Genomic DNA, 7,038 nt, shown 5'->3' on the forward strand with positions numbered 1-7,038 from the left:
TGCATGCAAAAATGGATACAAATTAGGGTAATGATATGAGAATGGAAAATATGATGCTACTAGATAAGCATATAAATAAAAGGGAGAAATAAATGGCAATCGGAAAACATGCAAAATATTACAAGTATTACAAATTTGCCCTTGCACAAAAGGGTCTGAATGAATGTCCTAATTAACTAATTATTACAACACCAAATAAATGAATACATTAATTAGCTATTACAAATTCAAATGAAGCCAACTAATTAATTACACATACTAATAGTAAACCGCTAATTTAATGAACTTAAATGGGAGATGAGGAGCCACACGTACACAACCAAGAACATCCTCCCGGAAACCTCTCTGTTTGTTGCCAGAATAAGTTCTGTTTGCATTAGAAAATTATTCTGTTTTGGCCTCTGATTTTGCTCTGTTCTACCACAAAAATGCCATTGCCTATATAAAATGGTGGCTGACCGGCCTTGAAAAGTGGTCAGCCGGCCACTGCTTTTGAGGGATACCCTGCTACCACAGAACTGAAACAGAGCAAAAACAGAGTGTTTTCAGGAGATGTTTATCCTCTATGCCCTTCCCTATCATGAAGATGATCGAGGGACGAGTAGATTCAATTCACAAATCACCAATTGTCGCAAATTTTTTGCATGATGATCTACGAACTGATAGGATAAAAGCACAATAAAATGAAACAAAAGACAAATAACACAAACACCCTATTATGGAGTTACCTCAAGGAAAGGGAAGGACATTGCTTCATGAATATTAAACATCACTAAAAGTATGCAATGGTCCACGGCGCAAAGGGTTCAATATAATGTCTGATTGAACCCAACTTAATTTTTTTACCTTTTTACCTCTTTTTTACTCCAATTTTATTAGCCTTTTTTTATTACCTTCTATTTCTTATCTTTTATTCATTTTTGTCCAAAAATGATAATTACGTCTACTAAGTCCAAGAGCAATAAAGAATAGCAACCATTGGCTTAACTCGAGAAATGAGCTTTTCAAGCCCTTTTCGGCGGGGAAATTATAAAAGAAGAATCAAACTCATTTACACGCGATATTGAATTCTAAGTCAAACCCAAAATGAGTGATAATGACTAGTTAAACTAAAAACGAGCAATAATGATTAATCAAACTGAAAATGAGCGATAATGACTCTAAATCCAAACTTGATAATAAGCTATAATGACGTTTTCCTTGGTGATTTCCAAGTGTTTAACTAGAAAGTTAGTCCCTTAGGAGTAAATGCACCGACAATAAAGGGAAGTGTCAAACAAGAGATTGTGCTTAGCATGAGAGAGATGTAATGCCGTCGTAATGAACCTCCAAAGAGATTAAACCATTAAGCATGGAAAATCTCTTTCTTATGCCATGAACATCAATCTTTTGTTTGATTCAGCTATTTATCAAAATAAACAAAGAATAGAGGGAGGTTGCAGAAATGATTACAATGGTATGAACATGTAGGGAAGCTTTAAAAAAATGTGCAAGAACAGACTATCAACTCAAATGGATTGAAAGCTATATCTATGAGTACTTACAACACATCTACAATATTCAAAACATAATTTAACACACAAAACAACACAAAAACAGTGCTAAAAATTAGGTTTTTGAGGTGGAAAAAGTGATGAAAAATATACTAAAGCCAAGAGGTTTCAAACAATCAACAAGACCAAGGAAGGGTGGCTAACCCCTCCTCTTTTTTGTGATGTAAAATCACATTTTTGAGCTACAATAAACTTTGAAAAACAGTATGAAAAAGAAAATAAAATAGATAGGAAAGTTGGTATAAAAGCTCAAAGTATACCTCTTTAAAGAGAGGATGATCTTCTAGTTCACAAACCACAAGTTGAACACTCTCAAGAGCTGATATTTGTGTTCAAGAATCTCAGCAAGAGGCCTCAAGTTTGGCTTAGGAAGTGTATGTATGGTGTATGTATATTGCAAGAGAGAGAGGTAGTGTGTTAAGCAAGCTATAGGCACTTGGCAAAATTTTCTAACCTCAAACCATGAGGAAGGGCCTTGTATTTGTAGAAAAACAGGTTCTCACGTCGGAAATATCTCCAAAAAGACAGTTAGTGCAAAGCTTGCACATGGGGACAGCTGGCTGTTGGAAAATATCTGTTGTCCCTGAACATGGCCAGCCGGCCATGAGGATGTATAGTCGGCTCAAAAAGTGGCCTACCAGTCCAATTTTTGACCGCCTATCAAACCCAGTCGGGCCCAAATACCTACGGCCGGGCCAAAATAATGAAAGGCTGGGTCTAAAAAGGCACTTTGGAATAGTTTCATTAAAACCTAGCCAGATCTAAACAAGCCATGACCAGATCTTAAAAACCAGTCCGCATCAAAAAAAACTGCTCTTAAGCCCAACTTCAAACGCACATATTTCTCTCATCCGGATTCAATTTTAGGTTATCCTTGAGTCTAAATTGAAGCCCCAAAAGTTTACTTTCCAGTGATGGTGGCCTCACATCTAAATTCTAAGTCTTCAAGGAGATATTACTAATTTGGTGGAGGCTATTCATTCTTTCTTAACGATTTGATGCTTAACGTTTTCCTAAACTAGTTTTCTTCCAACCCCTCCTATTTCCTTCAACTCCAAACCTATAAATAAAATGTTTTAAATATTTTCCAAAGAGTTCACCTCCCTTCCATTTATTTTCACTTTGTCCTTACTTGGTTTACTAAAAAATGCAATATTTTAAATGAAATACGAGCCTCGGAACATTGTAGAAACATTTGGAAAATATTTTGAAAAGAGGATTTTAAGGTTTAAAATAGTTTTGGTCAAAATGGAGTGTAAGGTTGGGATTAAAATCTCAAAATTGAATTCTTTTATAGAAGATTCAAATGATTGCACAACATAACATTTCATCATCCAGTGTTCAGAATGAGATGCCAAGTCTTAAGGGCGGTTGAAAATGGGATGTCCACAGCGGCCGCAGTAGGCAAGTGCAGACGCACAAGCTATATGCAGTCGGGCAAGGCATGTGCGTACACACACTGCACACGTGGGTGCACATGCTGCCCTGGGGTACTATGTCATCCATGCATGCACAAGTGTGGGGTTCCATACCTTTGACTTGCTTGTGACCCAAGTAAGTCTGAATTGCCTCTACATCAATGTTTTTGATAAAATGATCACGGATTTTGAAAATTACCATCAATCAAAATGCAACAGTGCTTCTCTCTCTCTCTCTCTCTCTCTCTCTCTCTCTCTCTCTCAGGACAAAAGAGTTAGTTTTAGGCTAAAAATGGGTTTAGAGGTAAAATAGTTATTTTTACAAAATGATGAGTTTTGGCTAAAATGAGATAATAAAGCAACTTATAACAACTTCAAATATTTCTAGGAATGATGTAATTGCTATTTCATCATCGAGAAGCCTGCAAGTGCCCGAAATCTTAGGATTAGTCAAAATGGGATGTCTATAGTTATGCAATGAATTTTAGTTTTATTTGTTAATCAAACTTGGCTGATGTATACTTATCTTTGTTTGTTAAATTTTGATGGGTCAAATTTGTTCATAGGCATAGGACTTTACATTTTTATAATATTCGGTAACATAGGTCTGAAAATGTACAAATTGTTTAGTAACATATGTTCGAACATAGGTAATTTGTTCAACAACACAGGTCCGAACATGGCAGTAGACAGATCGACAACGGAGAGAGATCAATGGTGAGAGATCAACTATGAGGGAGATTGACGGCAGAAAGATTAATGACAGAGATAGGTCGGCTATGAAAGATCACTTATAATAGAGATCGATGGCAAAACGATCGACAATGAAGGGAAGCTTGAGTTCAACGGTGAGAGTTCAATAGTTAAGGGTTTTGGGAGATAGAAGATTTTTAAAGAAGGTGCTAAGGGGTATGCATTTTGGTATGTGTGATGTTTTTAAAATGATATTTTTGGTATTATTTGGGGGTTCTTAGAAATTTTTAGGGTTTTGAATTTTGTAGGAGGGGGTCCAAAGAATTAGGGATCCAAAGTATTAATTGAGGTGCTAATAGCAACACACTATCTTAAAAACCCCCCACCTTCTCTTTTTATTTTTTATTACAAATGTCCTCTAACATAATATACCATTTTTATCTTCCTCCCTAACCCCAAAAACACTAAATGTAACCCTACCCCACCCACCACCACCACTTGCAGCCATCCCCTTGTATTTTTCCTTTCTTCTTCTTGGTTGTAAAATCAATTTTGAGTTTATCTTTGCCTTTAGATTTATGAGTTGATTCCAAAAGATTAGGCTTCTTTTTCAAGAAAGATTTTTTAAATTGTTTTACAAACACATCCGTAATCTTGGAATCAACCTCACAATCCTCATCAGAATCCTTTCCAACTTTATGAGCACTACTAAAAGCAATATCATCATTTTGTTTCTTTTTGAAATTCATGTGTGCCTCATAGGTTTGGAGATTTCCAACCAAATAATCTAACTTGAGGTTGTCAACATCTTAAACCTCCTCAATAACAGTAACTTTTGGTTGAAACCGATCGAGCAAGGACCTCAAAAATTTTCCACATTCTTGGATTTCGATATTTTTTTCACCTAAATTGAAGCTGGAATTTACAATGTCACTCAATTTTGCATAAAATTCATCAAAGGTCTCACTATTTTTCATTGATAGGTTTTCGCAACTAGACGTGAGCCTTTGAAGTTTTGAGCATTTAACCAAAGGAGTGCCCTCATGAATAGTTTGTAAAATATCCTAAGCCTCTTTGGTAACTTCACAATTGCAAATACGACTAAACTCTTCTGGTGTGACAGAGCAAGAGATAGAATTGATAGCTTTACTATTCCAGCGACTATTCTAGTAATCAGTTGTGTCCCACTTATCAATTGGTTTGGGAAAAATTACTCCATCAATGGTAATCGTCGATTCGGCTCACCCACATATAACGAATTGCCAAACTTTTTCATCAATAGATTTAATTAACATTCTCATCCGAGCTTTCTAAAAAAAATAATTGGATTCGTCAAGTAGGGGTGGTCGAACCATAGAATTCCCTTAACGAATTGAGCCCATTATCACAAATCAAACAAGATCTTACTCCAATAATTTTGAAAAAATAAAAATTGAGCGACTTATTCTGATACCAATTAACATAAAAAACAAAAACCATGGTGGGAGGGTGGATACCAGTTGTGAAGGGTAGAGGAAGAGCAGGACCATGGAGGTCGAGAGAAAGTGCAGGAGTGTTCACTGTGTTTGTGGATAACCTACCAGCATCGTTGAACCCTAAGGGTCTGTTCAATCTGTTTATAAAGTTTGGAGTGGTGAAAGATGTGTTCATACCACAAAAGAGATGAAGGGTAACTAATACAAGGTTTGGCTTTGTGAGATTTGACTGTCATGTGGCAGCCAAAATAGTTGTACAGAAGGCCAATGGCCTGTGGGTGGATGATCGACCACTACAGGTAAAACTCGCAGAGTTTGGGAAAGAAAAGGGAGTTGTTGACGATGTAAGGCTACCATTGATTAACCAAGTGCGGAGACCAGTGGCTAATGCCATTCAAGGTGGAGAGGTTAGAGCTGGGGTTCGTGGCCTTAGAGATAAGAGATCATATGTAGAGGCTGTGGAAGGAAAAATGAAAGGGGAAATAGGGAGCATCTTTCTAAAGGCAGAGGAGGCAGGAAATGGATGGTTGTTTAAGAGTATTATTGTAAGATTGAAGGCTCAATATGCTGATGTTAGCTTGAAGAAGGAATTGGCAGCAATTGGAATGGAGGATATCATGGTGAGGGAAAGTGGGGAAAAAGATATGGTCATCACATTCAAATCAAAGGAAGAGAGGGCATTGAAAATATCAGCTATTAAGGAGCTGATTTCGGATTGGTGCGAAGATATTGCTAAAGGAAAACCTGGGCAGGTACTAGAGCAGGAAAGATGTGTATGGATTAGTTGCTATGGCATTCCATTACATTTGTGGAATAGTTCCAATCTCAGAAAGATAGGTGGGGTCTGAGGGCAGGTGTTGTGTCTTGAAGAAGATATGAGTCAACCGCTAACCTTTGTGTGTGCAAGGATTAAGGTTTTTACTAAATGTATGGATCCCATAAATTCAATGGTGAGCCTGGAATGCAGAGGGATGGTCTTTCCAGTGAGAGTTTGCGAAGAACAGGTGGTAACTGTGAAAACTTTGAAAGTTACATGTAGAGCTCATAAAATTCAAGATGTAGATGAGCTTGGTAGCTCAAATGTGTTGGGGGAACAAAGTAAGGGTAGAGATTGCAAGTAGGAAGAAAATGATGGTGCTGATATGGAGGATGACTCAGCTGCTGATCTGGAGATCGGTTATGAAGTAGACCAAGAAAACAGGACAAGTGGTTGTAGCGGGAGCATGGAGGTGGAAGACGTGGCATACAAGAGGCATGTAAAGGAAGCTCAAAATATTCGAAGTAATGGGAGGCAAGTAATGAGTGATGAGCCCTGCAAAGAAATGATGGAAGTGCAAAACCAGAGGATCGGCTCGAAAGAGGAGATGGTTATCAATCAGAGTTTGGAAATTCAAGTGTGTATGCCAGGTGTTGTTAGAAGTCTTAAAGGGTCAAGTATTCAAAGGCTTCGGGTGAATATAGAAGTGGTTTTGGGCCAGAAATACTAAAGTAGGTGGGTGGGCTTTGTCAAACAGAAACTGGGCTGGGGCAGCAGGAGGTAATTGAAAGGTTTAAATCCGCTGAAGTAAGGCCTTGTGGGAGATTGTCAAGCCTCTCTGAAGCCCAAGAGAAGGACCCTAGTAGTAGATATTCAAGACTTAGAAAGGGGAAGGAAAAGGAAAAGAGTAGTAATAGGAGAAAATCTAACCAGAACATGCTAAGGAGAAGACCCTTCGACATGTTGAGGAAGTATGGGAGCAGAGGTGCTTCATCTAGTAGAGTCGTGCCTAAGGCTGCAGCCTGGCGTGCAGCAGTGGCAGCAATGTCCCTATCTACTTCAATAGAGGGTGGAGTTGATAAAGGGAGGTTTGTTCTGAATGAAACTGAAGCAACTGTAAAAATGGGAGAAGTTCTCGGTAT

This window comes from Camellia sinensis, chromosome 14, assembly GCF_055761805.1.
Source record: "Camellia sinensis isolate YWXY chromosome 14, ASM5576180v1, whole genome shotgun sequence".
Classification (NCBI taxonomy): Eukaryota; Viridiplantae; Streptophyta; class Magnoliopsida; order Ericales; family Theaceae; genus Camellia; species Camellia sinensis.